Raw genomic sequence first — 23,729 nt, forward strand, 5'->3', positions numbered from 1 at the left:
TGAATGTATATGGAAAAGATTTTGCAGGATAAAAAGGAAGGAGTATTTGGTTTTTGTTTTTCCTAACCTAAGCACTTTCTGTACAAATGTTTCTGTACCCAAAACAATGTTTGTCTTTCACTTCCAGAAGTAGCATGACCTATGGTAATTGAATGTCTGAATCCATGGTAGTAAGAACACCAGACAAAAAGGAGAGGAGGCTCATTAGTCTGAGATTACCAGATCTAGCAAATACAATACAGGATATTCAGTTAAAAATAAATTTCAGATAAACAATAAGTATTATTTTATATAACTGTGTCTCAAATATTATAAAGGAAACCATGTTTATATAAAATTTAAATTTAATTGGGTGTTCTGTATTTAACTACCAAGCTTATATTACCTCTAAGAGGTAACATTTATGGTTGTGAGTTTAAAACTTTATCAGTGCTAAGTCCAAAATTCTATTGAAAAAAGCATTCATGTGCTTTTTTGACAAATGTAATATTTTATTTGCAATGTTCCAGGCACTCAGAACTGCTCAATTGCTAGGCCCTTTGAAGGGGTACTTCTCCATGAATGAATGCTGGTAATATGCCTGATATTTCCATATTTCTTCTTTGTCATCCTGGGCCTGTTCTCATCACCCTCTGACCCACCACCACTCTTCAGAGTCAGGAAAAGGCCATTTTCCATTGTCATGCACTCTGTCTTTAAAGTCAATAAAATTCTAACAGAAGCCTATAGAGTAATTCTTGTATTCTTTGGCCCAGAACTTGGTGGCTCTTCTATGATAAAGTCAGTCATTGACAATAGATGTCAAAACATCAATGTTAGTGCAAAACAACTGTGACCAAAGTCCTATAGGAAAGGAAAACTGGACAAACCATCAGCTATACAATCCTATTAAAGATTACTTATAAGGCAGATCAGCTCTTCTTTTCTTCTTTCCTCTCCTCTTCTCTCCTCTCCTTTCCCTTCTTCTTCCACACATTAGGATTTTCTATGTGCCAGGCATTACTTGTACCTGTTATAGCCCTCTTGTTGTGGTTTATGTTAGCACAAAATGAACAAGCTGGGTACAAACTTCATGGATCAACATAGCTTTTATTCAGTGATGAAACACACATCTGATGGACCTCTTTCCATGTGAAAAATGAGCCACTGGATAAAGGGGGAATCTTTGCTTATATAGGTTTCACTGAGAGGTGACTTAATTATTGACAGAGTGTGTCATGGAAAGTCTGGGGTCAAGGTTTAGTATTTATCTCTTTCTCTCCAGGGTTCCATTGTACTGTCACTGGGAAAGGATTTATTTTGGGAAAGATCAATGCTTTGGCCTCTTCCCAGAGGCTACCAGTCTAGAACTGATGGATATTTCCTCCCCAGTTGTCTTGCTACTGGATGATGTTTGCTTCCTTTGTAGGGATTATCTCATCATTGGGAAAGGATCAGTGTTATCAATGATCCTCACTCCTCCCTCCCTCTTCCCAGGCCACACTATTTGGGGGTTTGTGAGACATTGAAAGAAGGTTTGGAGGTGAAATAATTTGGTTCTATGAGCCTTAACCTAAACAGTGTTAATCTTCCTTGATAATGAATAACTGAGTAGTGACTGTAGATGAGTACCATATGGGGGTTTGACTTTGGGGTATTTATTTTGTCCTTGGTAAGAGGAGAACTATCTCTGTCTCTTATTCTTGGCTTCATGTCCTGACCCACTTTCTCAACCACATTCTTCCTCCATGATGTCTTTTCCTCACTTTGAGTTCAGCCATCTATGGACTGAGACCCCTGAAACTGTGAGCCTCAAACTTTCCTCCTCAGATTATTTTTCTTTGACCTCAGTCATAGCAGAAAAAAAAGCTGACTAAAACAAAAATAGGTACCAAGAAGTGGGGTTATTGCTGTGACTAACCTAACTGTGTGGTTTAGAAGGTTTTGAAACTTTTTGGAATTTGTGGAAGGAATTTTTGAAAGTTTAGTGATGCAAGCTGAAAAAGCTTTACAACATTGTAAGAGGACCTTAATGGGTCACTCTATTTGCATTTGGAAGACCAGAATGCCAATACAACTGTGAACAGTCAAAACAGAGCTCATAAGGTTACAGAGAAAAAGGAGGACTTTCTTGGAATTGGATTGGTGGCATTCATTTTAGATTCTGGCTAAGAAGTTGTCGACATTTTGTCCATGCCCTGAGACTTTCTATGAGGTTGAATTGAATGGTGATGAATTTCTTAATCTTGCAGAACAAATGTCTAGGCAGCATAGTATTCAGGCAGTGGCATGGATATTGCTGATGACTTTTAGGCAAGTTCATTGTTATAATCAGGAGCAAAAAGCAAAACAGAAAGATTTGAAACACTTGCAATTTGACCAGAAAACTAAGGAAAAGTGGGGTTAAAATATGTGATAGTTAAATATGTTATAGCTACTAATGAAATAAGTAGAAATAGAGACAATAAGAAAGATGGCTTGAGGGCATCTCAGGAATTGGCGAGACCACACCCATCGCAGACTCAAAGGAGGAAAAGTAAAAATTCTTTGTGAAGAGACCAGTGGGATACCCTGCCTGAAGAGAGGGGCTTTGTTTCACCATTCTCAGCTACTTAGGCACTCAGCGGCTTTTGCAGCCAGGTCCAAAGAGAGTTGACTACTGTTTGAGATAGTGGCAGACCTTGGCATCAACCACTTGGTGCTGGTTCTGCAGGAATGCAGGATGCTGGAGTAAGGGGGTCATAGAGGTTTCTTCTAAGGTTTCAAAGGAAGGCCTGGGAGGCCAAAGCACAGAAGGGTTGGAGTCCCTGTGGACAGCCCCTGAGAGGGCCAGAATGCCTAGAAATATAAGGAGAAAGCCAAAGTTACAGTGGAAACTCTTGAGATTCAGTAATGCCAGTACCATGAAATGTCTACCAAGGAAAGCTGCAGGAATTGAACAGAAACAAGCCAACAGAGAGGCCATATGGGCTACAGCCATCAAAGCTGTAGGTGCAGAGCTATACAAGCTCTCTGGAGAGAACATCAGGATGCAATGTGCCCTAGAAGCTGAACATGGAACTAAAGAACTTGTTTGCCCAGCTGGAGGTCTTGCTTTGGTCCCATCCCTTCTTTCTATGCTCCTTTTATTATAAATGAAAATGTTTACTCTGTGACTTTACATATTGGATACATGTCACTTTCTTCTGATTTGTATAGGGGATCACAATGAGAGTTTGTCTTGAGTCTCAGAGGAGTTTTGAATTTGGAATTTTGGGCAATCCTGGAACTGTTAAGACTCTGGAGACTCTTGGAAATGGACTAAATGCATATTCATTGTGAGATAGGAATGAGCTTTTGGCGACAGGGGACAGAATGTTGTTGTTTAAATGTGAGGAGACACCTAAAAACTCATGTTTGAGATAATGCAAGAAATTTTAGAGATGAAGTGATTGGGTTATGAGGCCCTTGATCCAATCAGTGTGTTCATCCCCTGATAGGGATTAAGTGAGTGGTGACCATAGGCAGATAAAGTATGGCTGGAAGAGGTGGGTCATTGGTGGGCATGCCTTTGGGATATATGTTGTCCCTGGTGATAAGAGAATTCTCTCTCTCTCTCTCTCTCTCTCTCTCTCTCTCTCTCTCTCTCTCTCTCTCTCTCTCTCTCCTTCCTGGTGCCACTTTTCTCCAGGACACTGTTCTGCCTCATTTCAATGCTCAAGGAATGCACTAAGCCATCTGTGACTTCTTGAGACCTTTTAAACTGTGGGCCCCCAAGTAAACTTTTCCTCCTCTAATTGTTCTTGTCAGGTATTTTGATCTTAGCAGCAGAAAAAAAGGTAACTAAAACAATTCTCCTACATTGGCTAATGACTTCATAACTCATTAATTAATTAATAACTCCATAACTCAATTAGAAAATAGAAACAATTAACAGGACCCAGTGGTGCATGCCTGTAGCCCCAGTGGCTCGGGAGGTGGAGGCAGGAGGATGGAGAGTTCAAACCCAGCCTCAGCAGTTTATCAAGTGCTAAACAACTCAGTGAGACCCTGTCTCTAATAAAATACAAAATAGGGCTAGGGATGGGGCTCAGTGGTCTAGTGCCCCTGAGTTCAATCCCCAGAACCCCCTCCCCCCAAAATAGAAATAATTAAATGCTAAGGATTCAACTTCCTTTTGTGAAATCCATCTCTGTGTGCTTCCACATTCTGCTTCCTCTTTTCTGGGATAGTAGAAACAATAGCCCTAAAAATAAAAAGGCAACTCTTCCGTGTGTGCTACAAATACAGGAATGTATCACTCTCACCTTCTCAGGGTCTCACTTTTCCAGATACAAATTCTTTTTCCCACATCACCAGTCTCTCCTTCTCTACCATTTGTACCATCAGTATGCAAGCATGTTATAAGATCCTTCAACTTTAAAACACATTATTCCTTAATAGATACATAGTTTTTTTCCCCAGAAACTACTTGATTTCTGTATTCCATTTAAAGTAAAACTTCTTAACAGTATTGTATTGTACATTTTTATGTGCTTCCTTGCACATTTCATCTTCAGCCTACTCAACCTGTTTTGTGAACATTATGTTCCATTGGCCCTGAAATTGTCATCATAATTATCATGCTTCCTTTGGACAGTTCCAATGGCATTTTACTGTCCTCATCTTAGGTCACCTCTCATCAAATTTGACCATTGTATTCTTCAAACATTTATCTCAGTTTCCATGGTATTTCTGCTGGTTTTTTCCCTTTTTCTTCTATTTTTCATTTTTTCTCAGGTTGTATTTACTGTATGTTTTCCTTTGCTGATGTTAAATTTACATGCCTTGAGTTAACATCTATAGGATGGTAATTCTTTCATATAAATGTCTAACCTGAATGACAGCATTATACATCTATTTCATTTTTTACTTGGTATTTCCAAGCAAATATCTCCTAAGCATGGCAAAATTAACAAAATAGGTTATGATTCTTCTTTTTTCTAATCCCGAACAAAATTTTCAATCCATGGATTGATGAATCAATAATAATCCTGATTTTTCTCCAATCTGTCTCATATCACTGAATTCTTAGACATGGCACCCAATTATTTCATTTTTAATTCCTCCCTCTGATCATCAACCATATGTATACAAACAATACATGTGAATACTTTGCCTTAAAAATATGCTGTAAATTCCTCTACTTCTCTTCAACTCTACTATCATCTAAGTCTAACTCATTATAATTTTTATTTTAGAATACTACAGTGACTTCCTAAGTTTCTCTTTTCACTCTGGTCCCTTCCATTTTTTCCCCATAAGAAAATCAGATTGATCTTTTAAAAATGTGATCATGTATTGTACCTCTGCTACCTAAAATTCTCCAAATGTTTCTCTTTGCACTTAGAATACTGTGTAAACCTTTTCCATGGTCTACATAACTCTAAATGATCCTGGTGCCTATCCCTTGAACCTTATCTCATGCCATTTGTTGGTACCTTTTACCTCCTTTGGGACCATGGCCATTATTGGGTGTTGGCTGATGTGGCCTCATGGGTTCTTCCAGAGCATTTCTGTATACGTGACCTTGCTGGATTGGCGCACGCAGGCTTTTGACTTTAGCCCTGCCTAATGGTTTAACCTGAAATCTGCCTAAGCCCTTAGGATAGTGACACAACTGCCCCCTATTGGTTCTCACTACTGTCTCTTCTTACTCCCTCCTTATATCAGTATATACTCTTGTCCCTGACATAATAAAGCTGAGATCTGCTGAACCTTCATGGCTGACACAACTCCCGGCTCAGTGTAATTTCTTCCCAATCTTGGGGTGAGGACTGGGCTGTCAACTCTTGCCCTCTCACTCAGCCCCTCGGAGACCACAGGCTGGTCCTACCTGTCTCCCATGTACCCTTGCTGCAGGGAGCAACAGCCACTTACCCTTGTCTAGTACATTCTTGCACAAAGGCTTTCATAGTTAATAAAATATATTGAGTCTTTTCCTTCCAAGTTTTGAATTATTAAAAACTTCAGGTTATATTGAGAGCTTGTATATTGTTTTATAAAACTAAACTGCCAATATGTTCAACATATTTTTAATTCCTAAACCAATTACTCAGGTAGTGAAACAGTGTAATACTTACAAGCCATCACTTTTCCTAACCTTTGGAATTGCAACCTGTTTCTCATGTTTAAAAAGTTCTCTTGAATGTCATAGTCTCTGTGTGATCCCATTTTCTGGAACCAAATTTGACCTGAAGTAGAAGTAAATTAACCATCTCCCTTTCTTATTCTAAACCTTATCATTGCTGTTCATCCAAACATGACACTGTTTCATGTTACTTTGACAAGTCTTTGGCACATCTAAGACACTGAAATATTTTCTTAAATGATAAGATGAAGTCTTTGCTAATAATAAGCTCTTAGTCTCCTATTTCTCATTCCTGTCTCTCATATTCCTGCTTATTATTCTAAGACTCGATCCACATCTGCCTACTCCAACCAAATGCCCAATCTCATTGTTCTTCTGCACTGAGCCCTGTTTTACTCTTCCTTTTCTGGAAGATGACTAGGAATTTTCCTTTTTACTCTTCCTTTTCTGGAAGATGACTAGGAATTTTCCTAGATGTGAAAGTTTTTTTTGTATTGCCATGCATTGTCCTAAAAGTGCATTAACCCCTGAAAGAGATCTTTTATTTTTTGACTCAGCTCCAAAATAGTAATTAGTGATTTGATGAATTGCACATTTTGATTTATTGTGAGCTTTGCCTTCAAGCTCCCTCCTTTTCCATCTTTCTAGTATTTTCCAGAGTTGTAAATAAAGCATGCTCTTCACAGATGCCCATCAATTCTAAAAATAACTATATAAAAATGACTGTTAGTGGGACAAATAAGACACAAAACTTATTATTTCTTATGCAAAATTTTAGGCTGATTTATTTAAGAGAAAATGAATAGGTAGGAAATCATATCTATCCAACAAATTAAAGGGTCTGTTTGTAGTGTTTCTCTTAAAATTAATCTGAGATAATAACTAGTATCAATAATCTGCCAGAAACTAGGATTCACCTTTTAAAAAACTTTTTAAAAGAAATAATGTTAAGTAACATTAAAGGAACTGGTATTAAAAGAAACTGGTATTTTAAAGTAAATGTGTTTATCAAATCTGACTCAGTCTGGCTGGGCAAAATAACGGGGGTGGGGTGGTGGTGGGGTGACAAGGAACTTGGGAAGGCTGAAACAGTGGGAGCCGCTTTATTGCAGGACAGCAGAGATATATATTTAACTAATTATACACAGCTTAACTTAATTAACATAAACTAGATATAGCAGTCAACCAATAAAGAATTCTCATCATCTTAATGATTACACACAGCTTAACTTAATTGATATAATCTAGACACAGCAGTCAGTCATTAAGGAATCTCTATCATCTTAAAGGCTCGATGGAGTTACTTCTTAAACCACTCCTCTTGTCAAAGTGCCAGGCGCCATCTTGACTTGTCTGTGGCTCTCAACAAAATCTAAGAATTGAGTTCTAAATTCAAATGAAGAATTTACTCAGTCACATGCTATAAATGTGCAAATGTAAAGTCTCCTCTAGAAAATAAAATAATGAGATATATTAGAAAAAATGGGGGGAAGATCAGTTTTAATCTGGCCATTATTTTTATCTTTAATGCTATGTAATTATCTTATTGTTGCCCTAAAAAATTGCCACAAATTTGATGGCTTAGAACAACCAAAGGTCTGGAGGTCATCAGTCCAAAATAAGTTTTCCTTGGCCAAAAGCAAGGTGTCAGCACTCTATGGAAATTTTCAGGGGAGAATTTATTACCATTCCTTTTACAGCTTCTTACAGGGCATCGGACCTTAATCTTTAGCCCCAACCAAAGTTTATTTTAGTTTTGGTACCACGATGACTTTGTGGAGTCTTTGTAACTCCACTTCTTGTATTAGAAGAGCTTGGTAATGAAGATATTTTGAGAACTGAATAAAGTGAAAACCTAGACAAATGCCTACAAGTGATAGAAACTTAATTACATTGACATATTTGAACATGGCGCACGGATAGATTGGTTCTTTGTCCTGTGAATTCAAAAAATGAAATCCATAGATCCAAGGGTAAGAACAAAGTAATTTATTAGAGTAATAAAAAAGAAGCAGAACTCCTGAAGAAGGAGTGGTCCCAAGAGAGGGTTGCCAAGGACTGTCTGTTTTTAGGGATATTCATGGGCTTGACCTGTCCCTATAGGTGTTTGGTGGAGTATAGAATTTAGAAAGGAGTCAGCTTCTCTATTTTGTCTTTTTTAACAAAACTTCTTAACCTAAGGGTGGGGGTGAGAGTTTGTTGGTGCAAGAGGAAGTGCTTTAGAGAAGATTTTATGGGTGGCCACTGCCATGGATATGGGTAAATAAGGAAGAGCCATTGCAATTGAGGAACAATGACAGTACGTTCTCCTGGCCTGATGTCTCCTTCTCAGATGGTCTGGCTTCATTCCCTCCTTCTCTTTTTTCTTGAGGCCCTTGACCTATCTGCTTATTTGTGTTCTACCTTTCTGCCTCAATATCACAAGTAGTAACATTTTCTAATTTACATTTATCTTTTGCTTGCTTTTTTGATTTAATATAAAAGCTGTTCTTGATACTTTATATGACTACAGTGCTTTAAGAAAGAGGTTGTTAAAAAAAAGAAATTAATTTTCCAAGTTCATAAAAGAATACATGTAGTTACTGTATGAAGCATGCTACTTCTCTGACTCTTTCCAACTTGGTATGTTGGATTATGGAAGCATTAGTAATATACCAAGAAACAGTAATCAGTTCCCTGAATGCTCAATTATAATACCACACAGGAAAATTCTTATTTATCTATTAATATTCCCCAAATTCATTTTGAGTGGATTGCTAAGAATTGTTTGGATTTGTATTTGGAATTGCTGGTGTCTTTGTCCTGTCTTAAATATACCAGTTAAGCCATCACTTCCATAGAATCCAACATAGTAACAATAATGCTAACAGAGTAAGTTATGAGGAAAACATCTTTTCTAAACCAGACTAAATTATGTATCTCAAGGTCTCAAGTTTTTAAGACAGCTGAAGACCTTTCAGAATATCTTAAGTAGTGGAAGCTGTCAAATTGGTACAAGCTTCCAAGAGAAATGTTACTTCTTAGAAAGTAGGAGACACTGATTATGACCTGTAAGCCTAATCTTATTAGAGATTTAAGCCAGAGTTTGGGTCAGTAGATTCATGTCTACAGGCATAGCTGAGAAACTAATATATTTTTTAAATCAGGAATAGCATCAACTATCCCACACTGGTGTTTGTTTATATCATTTTGTTTATAATGCCATATTTTAAAAAAAAACTAGAATTGAAACTAATGTGCTTTATTTCCCCCTAAAGTAGCTTTTCATATAAACATCATTGAGGTCTGAGTGGAAATCTACACTGCATCTTTCTATTTTCCAGTTCCTGGGCATGATATTTATTTGTTGGAGAATATATCCTGGGATATTTAATCCCCAGATTTTATATGGTTGGTTACTTCTCATTATTCAAGTCTTGACTGACATGCCGCCTGCTAGGACAAGCCTTTTGTAAATACCTGTTCTAAATTGGCATTTCCTACACAATTACTCTCTGTAATGTCACCATATTTTATTTTCTCCAGAGTATTTGGGTCTTTCTAAGATTATCTGCTCATTTTCTATCTTTCTTTTTTTTAGAGAGAGAGAGAGAATTTTTTAATATTTATTTTTCTTTTTTCTGTGGACACAACATCTTTATTTTATATTATGTGGTGCTGAGGATCAAACCCTGCACCCTGCGCATGCCAGGTAAGCGCATTACCGCTTGAGCCACATCCCCAAACCCCTCATTTTCTATCTTTCTACAACATGTAAACATCATGATATTAGAGACCCCTATATCTCAAGTGCCTAATAAAGAACTTAGTGACTTTAGGCACTTAAACATTTGTGTAAATTAAGACCGCATGGACTTTTACGTATATCAAAACTCTTTTAGAACCTTGGAATTTCATGACCTTGTTCATGTTGAATAACTTTGTGATGTCAGTGGGGATTACTGAACTCTCTGATAGGGAAAATTGGAGATATTTGCTCTCCAAGGACTGAAATACAAGAACTGATCACAAGAGAGTTAGTGGGTGATTGTTTATATCTCTAGAGGTGTGACTTAACTCAGAGTCCCACTCTAGACATATATTCTTTAACTTTTGTATTGAGACAAGATTGAAGGGAAAGAGGATACATTCTTCTTTTAGGAGACTTTCCTGACAGAAAAGACATAATTGACTTGGGTATTTACTGGAGAATACATCAGTGGAGATGCTCTGTTGTGCCTGTTTCCAAAGAACACTTCAAGAAGTTCCTACTTATTTATTTATAGAACTTCTACAGGTTGAAAGATATGGTGCCCTTACCTAAATGAATATGTTTACTCCCTTCAGGACCAGTCCATCAACATGAACTGATCTAGAGGCTTAATTAATCTGTGAAAAGAGAAAGTCAGATTTTCACTCACAGATTTATTCACATATGAATTGAATGGTTCCAGCAACAACACCACTATCACCAGCACCAACAAACAGCAAAGATGATATCAGAAGCTCTAGAGTTGAATTTATTATTCTATTAATTAAGCCCATTCCATTAACATTAATATAACAAGTAGAGAAAGCTGGAAAAATTGGTGCAAAATTAGAAATGTTATATTGCCTGCTAGTATTCAACAGTCACCCTTTTCTTGCTAAAATAGACCACCCCATCTTCTACTCTCAATCTTTATAGTGTTAAAATATTAAGTCCATTCTCAGATCCAGAAATAGATCTTGAATGATCTAAGATAGTCACCAAATTTCACTCTCCATCCTGAAGTTAGCATGTATAAGAAAATAGAGATGACAGATCTAGAATGAATTCTCACTTGAAACCAATCCCATTCCTGGATTTTCCAGTTCTGTGAATTGATCAATAAATGCCATTTTGGTTTAAGCCATTCAACTAAAACTTTACTATTTAATAGTTCGGTTCATGTGTTTTACAAGTAATTCTGCCAATTTCCCCACGAATATTATGTTTAGGACAAAAGACAATATACAAAATTTAAATAAATGTATTTCAGGATTTCAGAAGATTCTCTGTGAAGCAAATGACAAGTACAAATTATTTTGTTTATGACTGAGATCAAACCCAGGATCTCCCACTCCCTCAAAAAAGGTATATGTATTTAAAATTTATAAACATGAGAAAAAAGAGAAATGTTTACATGCATTTTGCAGATAATATTTAGATACTATATACATAAATAGAAGAAAAGGACAATAATGAAAGAAATTTACTAGTTAAAAAGTCTAAAGATAAAGAAAAGCTGTTTACACAGATGTTAGTGACTAATAACAAAGATTAGGATTCTGCACATCTAAAGCAACATAATTGCTTTGTTATGGTTTGTTATAAGATCTTTTAAAGAGAGATTCACAAAGTTAAGAAGTAACTCTCTTTAAGACAAGGTCAACATATTTTGACTGGTAGGAATGATAGTAGGTAGAGGAAAGCCCTCTGGATCTTTGATTATGGCCATGAGTAGGCTAAAAATGGACTTATAATTCCTGATGTATTCACATCTCCCTTGCCCTCAATATCACAAGCTTCTTGAGGCATGGTCCAGTCACAGGTTATCTTCATACCCTCTGCATCTCACTCAATGACTGGCGTAGAGAAGGTACAGAATAAAGTACAGGATGCCTAAATTAATGAGTGTACAAACAAATGAATGAGGAAATGCAGGAGTAGCTCTTACTAAATTTAAGAGATTGTCAATTTAAGCTTATTTATATGATTAGAATTTCAGGTCTCCCAAATAATAAATGCCCTTCAGATGCCCAGTTGAAAATTTCAAAATAAACTGCAGAGTTGCATATTTTATCTCTTTGCAAAAATATTCACTGTCATCTGGAGCCTACCCATTTATGATAATTCTGCTATTTACACATTATTACAGAAAAAGAGTGCAGCTGCCTATTAAAATAACTATCTAATCTGCATCCAACATTCTGGCATATGCTAAACAAGTAAATAATAAAAAATCTGTGACTTCTCATTATGCACAAACTAAGGTAACAATCAGATATATTCAATAACATTGAAATATTTGTAATATTTATTATTTTTATGCAACTAAATGCTGTTTATTTCTTCTTGGAAAATATGCAAACTGTGAATTTTCCTAAAAGATAAGACATATTTTTAGAAATTTTCTACTAAGAAGCTCCCTCTTTTACAACTCCCTATTGAGAAAATGAAATAAGCTGAGTGTATTACTGAAATATATAAAATGTTAGCACATAATTGTGATTGATTTTAATACACAAAAAGAAAGTTATTTGGGATCCAGGAGGCTATACTAACTTCAGCAAAAAAAAAAAAAAAAAAATTGAAGTGTCCTTCAAACCTCATGCTTTTTATTCTCAGGATATATCCAAGATAGTGTATAGACAATTTCAAGCAAGTAATTTCCCTTAAAATAGAAAAAGCAAAATAATTTGCACCTGCCTATAAACAACCAAAGATGCTGTGTTTTAGTCTAAATTTAATTCACTCAAACTCATCCTTTATTTTGGAATTTCAAAAGGGCAGAGTAAAAATTAAGAATAGTACAGCAACTTCCTACTAGTCTTAATTTAACAGAAATGTGTATTTGTATAGCTCCTTAGAATCAAAAAGTGCTTTCTTGTACCTACTTTAAACTTTGAATTAGCATATGTGAGAATTTCACAAATGATGTGCTGCCATCAGTTATGGGTAAATGACTAATTCAGTGTTTCATAATTTATAAGTAAGATTTCATAAACCCCTTAAAGAAAGGTCTTTTCCCTGCAAAACATCCTATATATGTGAACGTGAATATCATGAAGAATAAATATTGCCAACTCTCACAGCGCCTGCTCTGAAGATAAAATGGTGTTATTCACGGCATTCCATAAATTTTATCTACAGGACTAGTGGTATTTATGAAGATACATTTTTGTTCTAATTAATATTTGATTATTTTTTCCACTAGTAATACAAGGCACCTCCAAACTTGGGTGCTTAAAAAGACCACCTCAAAACTTGCGTGCTTAAAAAGACTGTTTACATATTTAGTTCATATAGCTGCAGTGTCTTTGGGTGATGGGGACAGAGTATCTGTGCTTCAGCAGCATCCGGTTAGGTGGCCCAGCTCGGAAAAGGAAGAGCTGCTCTTAAGATGGTGCTGGCTGAGAACTCAGTAAGGTCCATGCATTAGGTGTTCTTTTCTGTGTAGGGCTTCTGATTGAGCTTATTCTTGAAATGGTGACTAGTTTCAAAGAGGAAGAGTGACAAAAAAGTTAGGCAGAAGTCATCATAACTTTTGTGACCTACTTTCAGAGATCACATAGATCATGAATTACATGGTCATAAACTTGCCCAGATTCACAGAGGAGACCATTGACTTCATTTATCAATTATTTGAAATGAAGATGGGAGACACAGGGGCCATATGAAAAATATATAGGAAATGTTATTACCAGTTTATTTTTAAGTCCTTAATTTTCAAAGAGCTGAGTTAGAAACAGCAGAGAAATTTTACTGTATGAAAATCTTTTTTTAAGAGACTTTTGTCACACCGATTTGTGTGTGGTTAATATTTGGATAATAATGATAATAATAATCATCATCACATTCCACCATCATTAATAACCCTATGCCCCCTCCCTTCCTCTTCAACCCCTCTATCCTATCTAGAGTTTGTCTGTTCCTCCTTTGCTTCTGCTCCCTATCTCACTATGAATCAGCCTCCTTATATCAGATAAAATATTCTGCATTTGATTTTTTTGGGGATTGGCTAACTTCACTTAGCATTATCTTCTCTAACTCAATCCATTTACCTGAAAATGCCATTATTTTATTCTTTTTTATTGCTGTGTAATACTCCATTGTGTATATATGCCACAAATTTGGTGTGAATATACTGTGTATACAACCAGAGATATGAAAAATTGTGATCTTTATGTGTAATAAGAATTATAATGCATTCTGCTGTCATATATAAATAAACAAACAAAACAAAACAAAAACAAACAAACAAACAAAAAACTTGACTTTGAGGTGTTAGCCAGTAGCCTGGGAAAAAAAAGGGTAGGGAGCGGGAAGAAACTATTGCCACAGGTTTTTTTTTTTTTTTTTCTAATCTTTCCTTAAAACCAAAACCAAAACCAAAACAAAACAAAACAAAAACAAACAAAAAACTTACTTGAAATTAACATCTCCAAGATATCCACTTGATATATTTATAAGAATTCAATAGTTATTAGCTTTCATAATGATTATACTTGGGAGATGGTTATAAAATTTGCTTTGTTTCTGCTGATATTTTTAAAATGTTGAAACATTGTGCTTGTAAAATACCAATGATAGTGTTTGGTAGCAAAATCAGTGTATCCTCAGTGAATCATAGCATTTTAACTTTTCTCCCCACATACCTCCCTTTTAGCTTACTCTACCCACTTAAAATAATGATTATTGTACTGGAAGAAGTAATTTATCTAGTCAATGAAAAATGAGTTCTAATTGAGTTAAGAGAATCAATTGTTGACATCTCAGTGAGTCTTTTATTCATTATCATTTATCAGCTTGCATAACGGAAATAGAATTTCTGTTTTTCTATATTTTTGTAAAAAATGTTCAAATATATGGGAATAGAAAAAGACATCAAACTTTATACACCCATCAAATCTAGTCATGTCAAAAATTTGGAATATTTGCTTTATCTCTTCCTTCCTTTGAATTATTTTTAAAAAATTATATCATCATATTTTATCTATAATACTTCACCTTTAAGTTCTCAAGAATAAGAAATTTACTACAACACAATTAAGAAAATCAACTAATATAGTGTATACTCAGTTTGTTTCCATGTGTTCCAAGAAAGCAATTGTATCAGTGGTTGCATGTATGTATCATTAGTCTTTTGTTAACATAGAATAGCCCGTACCCTTATTTTTTAAATACATTGATTTTTACATAAAAATTAGATTTATAATATGTCATAGAATATTTTAAAACAACAGAAGTTATAGCCTTAAACAAAATATTGTACCTTTTTAGGCATTCCTCTTAATAATATCAATACATTCTGTTGCAAATGATTTAAAAGCAAGAATTTTTAGGCTCTTTCTATCATAATTTAGAAATACACATAAACATATACACGCACACACACACACAGTAAGTATTGGCTTTTACCTGATTGACTAAGAAAATTAGCTACAATCATACCTTCACTCATATATTAAAAAATCAGTTAGACACCTAATTTGCTAAGTGTAGAAATTAAAAATCATTAGGAATTTACATCAATTCAGATTTAGTGAAGCATAACAAAACATTGCTTTTGAATTTATAAATTAAATATGCAATTTTTCTAATAAATAAAATGGTATTAATTTTCATTTAATTTGTAGTTTTTCAAGGAGATTGGCTCTTTCATTGGTGTTATGCTATTGTCCACATACGCATTATAATTTGTTGTCTTCCTTGTGAATTGACATTTTTTTCATTATAAAAATATAAAATTGTGTTTCTAGAAATAGTCTTTGCCTTGCAGTCCACTTCATTGGATATTAAAGTACAACATTCCAGAGTTTTAAAATTTGCTATTTGACTATTTTTTCATCCATTGACTTCATACCTAGCTGAGTTTACATTGTGTTTTGTAAGTAACATGTAATGGAACTTTGTTTTTTGTTTTGTTTTGGTTTTGTATTGTATTTTTATTTCACTGCCTATTTTGTTGAGTGTTCAGTCAACTTTTTTTTCCCCCTAATTTGTTATACAAGACAGCAGAATGCAGTTTGACTCATAGGAAACAAATTGAGCACAGTTTTTCATTTATCTGGTTGTACACAAAGTAGAATCATACCATTTGTATCCTAAGGTAATGATGTTCATTTCATTCCATAGTCTTTTCTACTCCCATGCCTCCTCCCATTCCTTCCCTCCTCTTTGCCCTATCCAAAGTTCCTACATTCCTCCCATGCCCCCCACCATAATGGATCAGCATCCAATTATCAGAGAAAAGGCCTTTGTTTTGGGGGGGATTGGCTAACTCCACTTAGCATGATATTCTCAACTTCATTTACCTGCAAATGCCATGGTTTTATTCTCTTTTAATGCTGAGTAATATTTTATTGTGTATATACACCACAGTTCCTTTATCCATTCATCTATTGAAGGGCATCTAGGTTGCTTCCACAGTTTAGCTATTGAGAATTGTGCTGCTATAAACATTGATGAGGGTGCATCACTGTAGTATGCTGTTTTTAAGTCCTTTTGAAGCCAGATTTAAGATAGGTAGTTAGTGTGGTTAGGTAAATCAGGTCTATTATTGAGTAAGATAAAGATAAGGAGACCATCATTGAGAATGGAGTCCAAGAAAGCAGAGCAGTACTTAGGGAAATTGAAATGTTAATACCCCCAAGGCCCAGAACCCATCCTAAGGAACTGTTAATGAAGCAGCTTCCAGCTATAGCAACGTGCTAATCAAAAAGACCCTTCTTGCCCAGATTACTCCTTCAGCCCACCCTTCTCCCACCTTTTGGCCTTCCCACCTGCATTCTATCACTGCAAGACAAAGGGAAACAAAGGACAGGAATGTGGGAAGACTGAAAGAATCCTTAGCTATAAAAAACGGAAGGATTCGCCCTTCCACGGATTACATCTTTTGGGTTCCCTTCTTCCTTGAGGTAGAAGTCTTTTCTGCTGTCCTTTAATAAATCCTTCCACTTTCCACCCTACACTTGCCTCAGTGTGCTTCTCTGGTATTATACTTCAGCATTTGGGGAAGCAAGCACTCATGATAGGTAAATATTGGTAACACTTTGGATATAAACAGAGGAGTGAGACAGCTGGGTAAAATGGTGTTTCCATTTCAAGTTTGCTAGGGAATCTCCAAACTTTTGAGCTTGGTTGCAACAATTTGCAGTACAACAAGCAATGTAAGAGTGTGCCTTTATCCCCACATCCTGGCCAACACTTATTGTTGCTTATATTATTAATAACCGCCATTCTGACCAGAGTGAGATAAATCAGAGTAGTTTTGATTTTAATTTCTTTTAAATAGCTAGAGATATTGTATATTTTTTTCATATATTTGTTGATTGATCATATATCATCTTCTGAGAAGTATCTCTTCAGGTCCTTGGCCCATTTTTTTGGTTGGGTTATTAGTTTTTTTGGTGTTAAGTTTTTTGAGTTCTTTATAAATCCTGTATTTATGTGGGTTTATCTCTGTGTCCTCTATTCAGTACCATAGGTCTACAAGTCTATTTTGGTGCCAATACCATGCTGTTTTTGTTTCTATTGCTCTATAGTATAGTTTAAGGTTGGTATTGTATTGCCACCTGCTTCACTCTTCTTGCTAAGAATTACTTAGGCTATTTTGGGTCTTGTATTTTTCCAGATGAATTTCATGACTGCTTTTGCTATTTCTATGAGGAATGTCATTTTGATTTTTATTGTAATTGCATTAAATCTGTTTAGTGCTTTTTGCAGTGTGTTCATTTTACCAATATTAATTCTGCTCATCCAAGAACAAGGGGGATCTTTCTACCTTCTAAGGTCTTCTTTAATTTCTTTCTTCAGTGTTCTGTAGTTTTCATTGTAGAGGTCTTTCATCTCTTTTGTTAAGTTGATTTCCAAGTTGTTTTTTTTTTTTGAGGGTATTATGAATGGGGTAGTTTTTCTGATTTCTCTTTTAGAGGATTTGTCACTGATGTACATAAGTGCCTTTGATTTATGGATGTTGGTTTTATATCCTGCTACTTTGCTGAATTCATTTATTAGTTCTAGAAGTTTTCTAGTGGAATTTTTCAGATCTTCTAAATATAAAATCCTGTCTTTGGCAAATAATGATAGTTTCAGTTCTTGTTTTTCTATTCATATCCCTTTCATTTCTTTCATCTGTCTATTTACTCTGGCTAGAGTTTCAAGGACAAGGACCTTGTTAAATAGAAGTGGTGAAAGAGGGCATCTTTGTCTTGTTCTAATTTTTAGAGGGAATGCTTTCAATTTTCTCCATTTACAATGATGTTGGCCTCGGGCTTAAGATAGGCTGCTTTTACAATAATGAGATAGTTCCTGTTTTTCTAGTGTTTTGAACATGGAAGTGTGCTGTACTTTGTTGAAAGTTGGTTTTTTTTTTTTTTTGCATCTATTGAGATGATCATATGATAATTTAAATCTATTATGTGGTGAATTACATTTTTTGATTTCTGCATGTTGAACCAACCTTGCATCCCTGGGATGAACCCAACTTGATCATGGTTCACTATATTTTTAATATGGTTTTGTATTTTATTTGCCAGAATTTTATTGAGAATTTTTGCATATATATTTATTAGAGATATTAGTCTGAAGTTTTCTTTCCTTGATGTATCTTTGTCTGGTTTTGGAATTGTGGTGAAATTAGCCTCATAAAATGAGTTTGGAAGTGTTCTCTCTTTTTCTATTTCATGGAATAATTTGAAAAATATTAATATTAGTTCTTCTTTGAAGATCTTGTAGAACTCAGCTGTGAATCTCTCTGGCCCTGGATTTTTTTATTTTTTTGGTTGGTAAGCTTTTGATGGCATCTTCTATTTCATTGCTTGAGATTAATCTCTTTAATTTGTGTATATTGTCCTGACTCAGTTTGGGTATGTCATATGTCTCTAGAAATTTGTTGATGTCCTCAAGATTTTTTATTTTATTGGAGTACAAATTTTTAGAATAGTTTTTAACTATCTTCTGTATTTCTTTAGTGTCTGTTGTGATATTTCATCACAGATTTAATTAACTTAAATATTATTAACTTGATTATATTAATTTAACTTTTCTCTCTTCTTCTCTTCATTAGCGTGGCTAAGGGTTTATCAATTTTATTTATTTTTATCAATAACTAACTTTTTATTTTGTCAACTTTTCAATTGTTTCTTTTGTTTCAATTTCATTGATTTCAGCTCTAATTTTAATTATTTCCTGTCTTTTACTACTTTTGTTGTTGATTTTTTTCTAGGGCTTTGAGATGTAATGTTAGGTTATTTTTTGGTGACTTTTTCTTCTTTTAAGGAATGAACTCCATGCCATGAACTTTCCTCTTAGTACTGCCTTCATAGTGTCCCAGAGATTTTAATGTGTTGTATCAGTGTTATCATTTTACTCTAATAATTTTTTTAATCTCTTTCTGAAGTCTTCTGAATCCATTAATTCAAAAGCATATTATTTAGTCTCCATATGTTGGAGTAGCTTGTATTTTCTATTTTGTCATTTATTTCTAATTTAATTCCATTATGATCTGATAGAATACAGGGTACTATCTCTGTTTTATGTATTTGTTTAAGAGGTGCTTTGTGGCATACTATAAGGTGTATTTTGGAGAAGATACATGTGCTGCTGAGAAGAAAATATATTCAGTCATTTATGGATGAAATATTCTGCATCTGTTAAGTCTAAATTATTGATTGTATTATTGAGTTCTATAGTTTCTTTGTTCAGCTTTTGTTTGGAAGATCTAACCTGTGGTGAAAGATGTGTGTTAAAGCTACCCAGTGTTATTGTGTTGTAGTCTATTTGATTTTGAAATTGAGAAGAGTTTGTTTGATGAAACTAGATGTACTATTGTTTGGAGCACATATATTTATAACCTTTATGTCTTGTTGATGTATGTTTCCCTTAAGCAGAATGAAATGTCCTTCTTTATCCCTTTTTATTATCTTTGGTTTGAAGTCTACTTTATTTGAAATGAGGATCAAAACCCCTGCTTATTTCTGCAGTTCATGTGAGTGGTATGCTTTTTTTCAACCTTTCACCTTTAATCTGTGGATTTTTTTTTCCTATGAGATGAGTCTCATGAAAGCAGCATTGTTGGGTCTTTTTCTTTAGTACAATCTGCCAATCTTTGTCTTTTGATTTAGGAGTTTAGGCCATTCACAGTCAGGGTTTTTATGGAGACATAATTTGTATTCCCAGTCATTTTTGTGTATTTTTTGTTTTTAACTTGACTTGGTTTCTCCCTGGATTGTTTTTTCCTTTAGAGTAATATCTCCCTTTGCTGATTCACATATTTAGTTATAGATGGACACAATACACAATTTTTTTATTTGTTTATTTTTATGTGATTCCAAGGATCAAACCCAGTGCCTCATGCATGCTAGGCAAGTGCTTTACCACTGAGCCACAAACACAGCCCCCCATTTGCTGATTTTTATTGTTGTGTTTAATTTGCTCCTCATGGAATATTTTGCTGAGGATGATCTAAAGTGTAGGCTTTCTAGTTGTAAATTCTTTTAACTTTTGCTTATCATGGAATATTTTTATTTCTTCATCAAATCTAAAGCTTAATTTGCTGGATATAAGGTTCTTCATTGGTATCCATTTTCTTTCAGAGCTTGGAATACGTTATCCTGTGATGTTCTAGCTTTGAGGGTCTGGGTTGAGAAATCTGCAGAGATCCTAATTGGTTTTCTGCTATATGTAATCTGATTTCTTTCTCTTGTGGATTTTAAAATTTTCTCCTTATTCAGGATGGTAAGCATTTTCATCATAATGTGTCTTGGTGTAGACCTGTCATGATTTTTGTATATTTCATCTTCTGTTAAGCACTTTTATTTAATTTTCCTATTCAGTCTTCAGGTTTGGAAACTTTTTTATGATTATTTCATTGAATAGATTGTTCATTCCTTTGGTTTTTAACACTATGCCTTCCTCTATGCCAATAATTTTTAAATTTGATCTTATTTTTGTTATTACACAATTCTTGAATGTTCTGCTAATAGTTTCTTATCATCTTCACTGTGTGATCAACTTTATTTTCAAGATTATATATTTTGTCTTCAATGTCTGTGGTTCTGTCTTCCATGTGATCTAGTCTGTTGGTGATACTTTCTATGAGTTTTTAATTTATTATTTTCTTAATTTCAAGGATTTCTGTTTGGTTTTGTTTCACAATCTCTATCTCCTTATTGAAGTAATCTTTTGCTTCCTGTATTTGTTTATGTAGCTCTTTGTAGAAATGATCTTTTGCTGTTTGTGTTTGCTCTCTTATATCATTCTTTAATTCATAGAACATTTTAATTATATATATCCTGAACTCCTTCTCTGACATCTTTCTGCTCTGGATTCTAATATTATAATATCTTGGTTTGTTTGGGGCATTTTCTTTCCTTTTATTTCATGATGTTTGTGTGCCTTCCCTTCTACCAGTGTAGATCCGAGGCATTACAGTTTTATGCTTTGTAGTTTTATAGTGTTCCTACAGGGTTTCAATACCTCTCCTTTAAGGAGGAGATCAGTATTAATAGATCACAATACAAATAATATACAGCCTGAAACCAAGTAGCTCCTATTAAGACATTTACAGGTTTGTCACAATTGACAGAAATGGTGAGTTCAATTATTATCCACAATAAAAACAGTAGGTTTGCAAAAGAGTCTACAGTTTCTAGTGGTAGACAAAGAGAGATTGGACAGGTGTAGGATGAGATGTTAAGGAGGTAGGAGGTGAGTATATAGAGTCTTTAGATATTAGGAAGTAAGAAAGAAAAATGAAAAGAAGTCGGCTAGCAGTAGGAGAAAAGAGAGAAAGAGGTTTAGGGGAGACAAGTGGGAAGACCATAAAGTATAACAAACAAACAAACATAAAGATTCAGAAAAAGAAAAAAAAATGTAAAAATAAAATAGAATACACCTCATAATTGTAATATACTATTCAGATATCCCAGTCTTCAGTAGCCAAGTACATCAAAAGTACTGTTTTCAAAAATGTTGGGATGTGAAGGCCAGAAAACAGAGTGAAAAGAGGAAAATAAAGAGAAAAAAGGAGGGAAAGAAAAAAGAGGAAAATAAAAAAAAGAAAAATGAAAGGATTGTTTCTGTTGGAATTTATGATCTTTCCTGCTTCCCTTCTTATCCAGTAGGTGGGGTTGTCTGTTGTTTCCTGGTATCTCTACCCTCAGGATGGTGAAGGTTATTATGGTGGGAGGATGGTCTTGGAGGCGGAACTCCTGGAGGTGGGATATAGCACTTGCTGGTCTCTGTTGGAAGTGTGCACCCCGAGGATCACCTTTGGGGCACACTTGCTTGATGTGGGCACCTGGTCTTATCTCCTCATATCACTTCTACACCTCACAATTCCTGGTCCCTAGTCTCTAAACTATATCTCACTCACCCAGTCCCTTTCTACTTCCCAATCAGGAACCTCTCTCTCTGGAGGTCTCCTGGGCTGCACTCTGTGTCCTGCTCAGCTGCATAAAGAGATGTTTAGTATGGGGAAGATCATTACCAGGCTTTTCAAGCTACACACTGGTCACGTAGCCACAAGCACTGTGCTGCTGGGTTAGTGGCTGGGGTAGGGGACTTGGGGATCCTATAGGTATCTTGATATTGCTTCTGGGCCCCAGCCAGTATCCCAAGATGGGAGTTGACCCAACTGAAAATGGTGATGGCAGTAGAGAGAATAACCCAAGATGGCAACAAAGGTGACTCAACATGGAGGCAGCAGCTTTCAGAGACAGCTTGTTGTTACAAGGTGGGCTGGGCAGTGGTGGTAGGAGGAATGCAGTGCTATGGTGGGCTAATGTCTCCAGACCCTGTCCAGTGTCCCCAGGTGCAGGGTAACATGTGGAAGGGACTGTGGTAGCAGTTGTAGTATTCCAAGATGGAAGTGACCAGGGGAGCCTCATGTTGGTAGATGGGGATCCACATTGGAATTGTGGCTGCAAGTCTTGCACAGACGCTGATGCCAGGGGTCCTGCACAGACACTGAGGCAGAGGGACCTGTGTGGGCACAGTGGCCAGGATTCCTGCACGGGAGCAATTGTTGGGGGGTCCTCTAATAACTCAGAGAAGCAGTATTCCCACTGCTTGAATCCCAGGTCATGAAGACACAAGGAATACAGCCTGCCTCTAGCCTGCCATCTTGGATCTCCAAGTGTTCTATTAACTTTGTGTGTGTGTGGTGAGGGGGAGTGGGATGGGTATTTCTGGGAATTGATATGCTCTACATCCCCATCCTTTTTTGTTTTACTTTAAGACTGGGTCTCCCTAAGCTGACCAGGCTGGCTTTGAAATTGCAATCCTGACGCCGTCTCCCAAGTTGCTAGATCAATTCACTTTTAATAAAATTATTAAAAGCATCATATTTATGCCTAGCATGTCATGATTTATTTTGTTTTTGCTCTGTGCTATTTTTATTTTTTAATTCCTCTTCTCTATTTTGGGTTGGATCATTTACATAAATTTTAAAATACCAGTTCCCTAAGATTTTTGGTTACATAGGTTAGCATTATTTTTTCAGTTGCTTATCTGGGAATTATAATATAATTTTTTAACTTTTTAAAAAATATATAGTTATATTTCTTTAATTTTTTGTCATAATTTTGCATTTTTCCTAGATTTTTTTTATATTTTATAATATCACTTAATCCTAAATTGTTAGACTTCAGTTTCAAACTATGCCTTTTGGGCAGAAACTCAAATTTGAATTTAATTTTTTTGCTTCATCACTATTTTATACAGATGTAGTTTAAAAGGCAAAAAGGGTCAGCAGCAGTCATCAAATAGAATGTGGAGTTCCTCTTCTCTAGCATTTCCTTTTCCAGGAGTCCTGACCCTTACATGGTGGTGATTGTGGCCACGATAATTTCTACTGTCTATTTCCTCATGATAAAGATGTAGTGAACCTTTGATATAGCTTCTGCTACCCTGCAC

This window comes from Ictidomys tridecemlineatus, chromosome 2, assembly GCF_052094955.1.
Source record: "Ictidomys tridecemlineatus isolate mIctTri1 chromosome 2, mIctTri1.hap1, whole genome shotgun sequence".
Classification (NCBI taxonomy): domain Eukaryota; kingdom Metazoa; phylum Chordata; class Mammalia; order Rodentia; family Sciuridae; genus Ictidomys; species Ictidomys tridecemlineatus.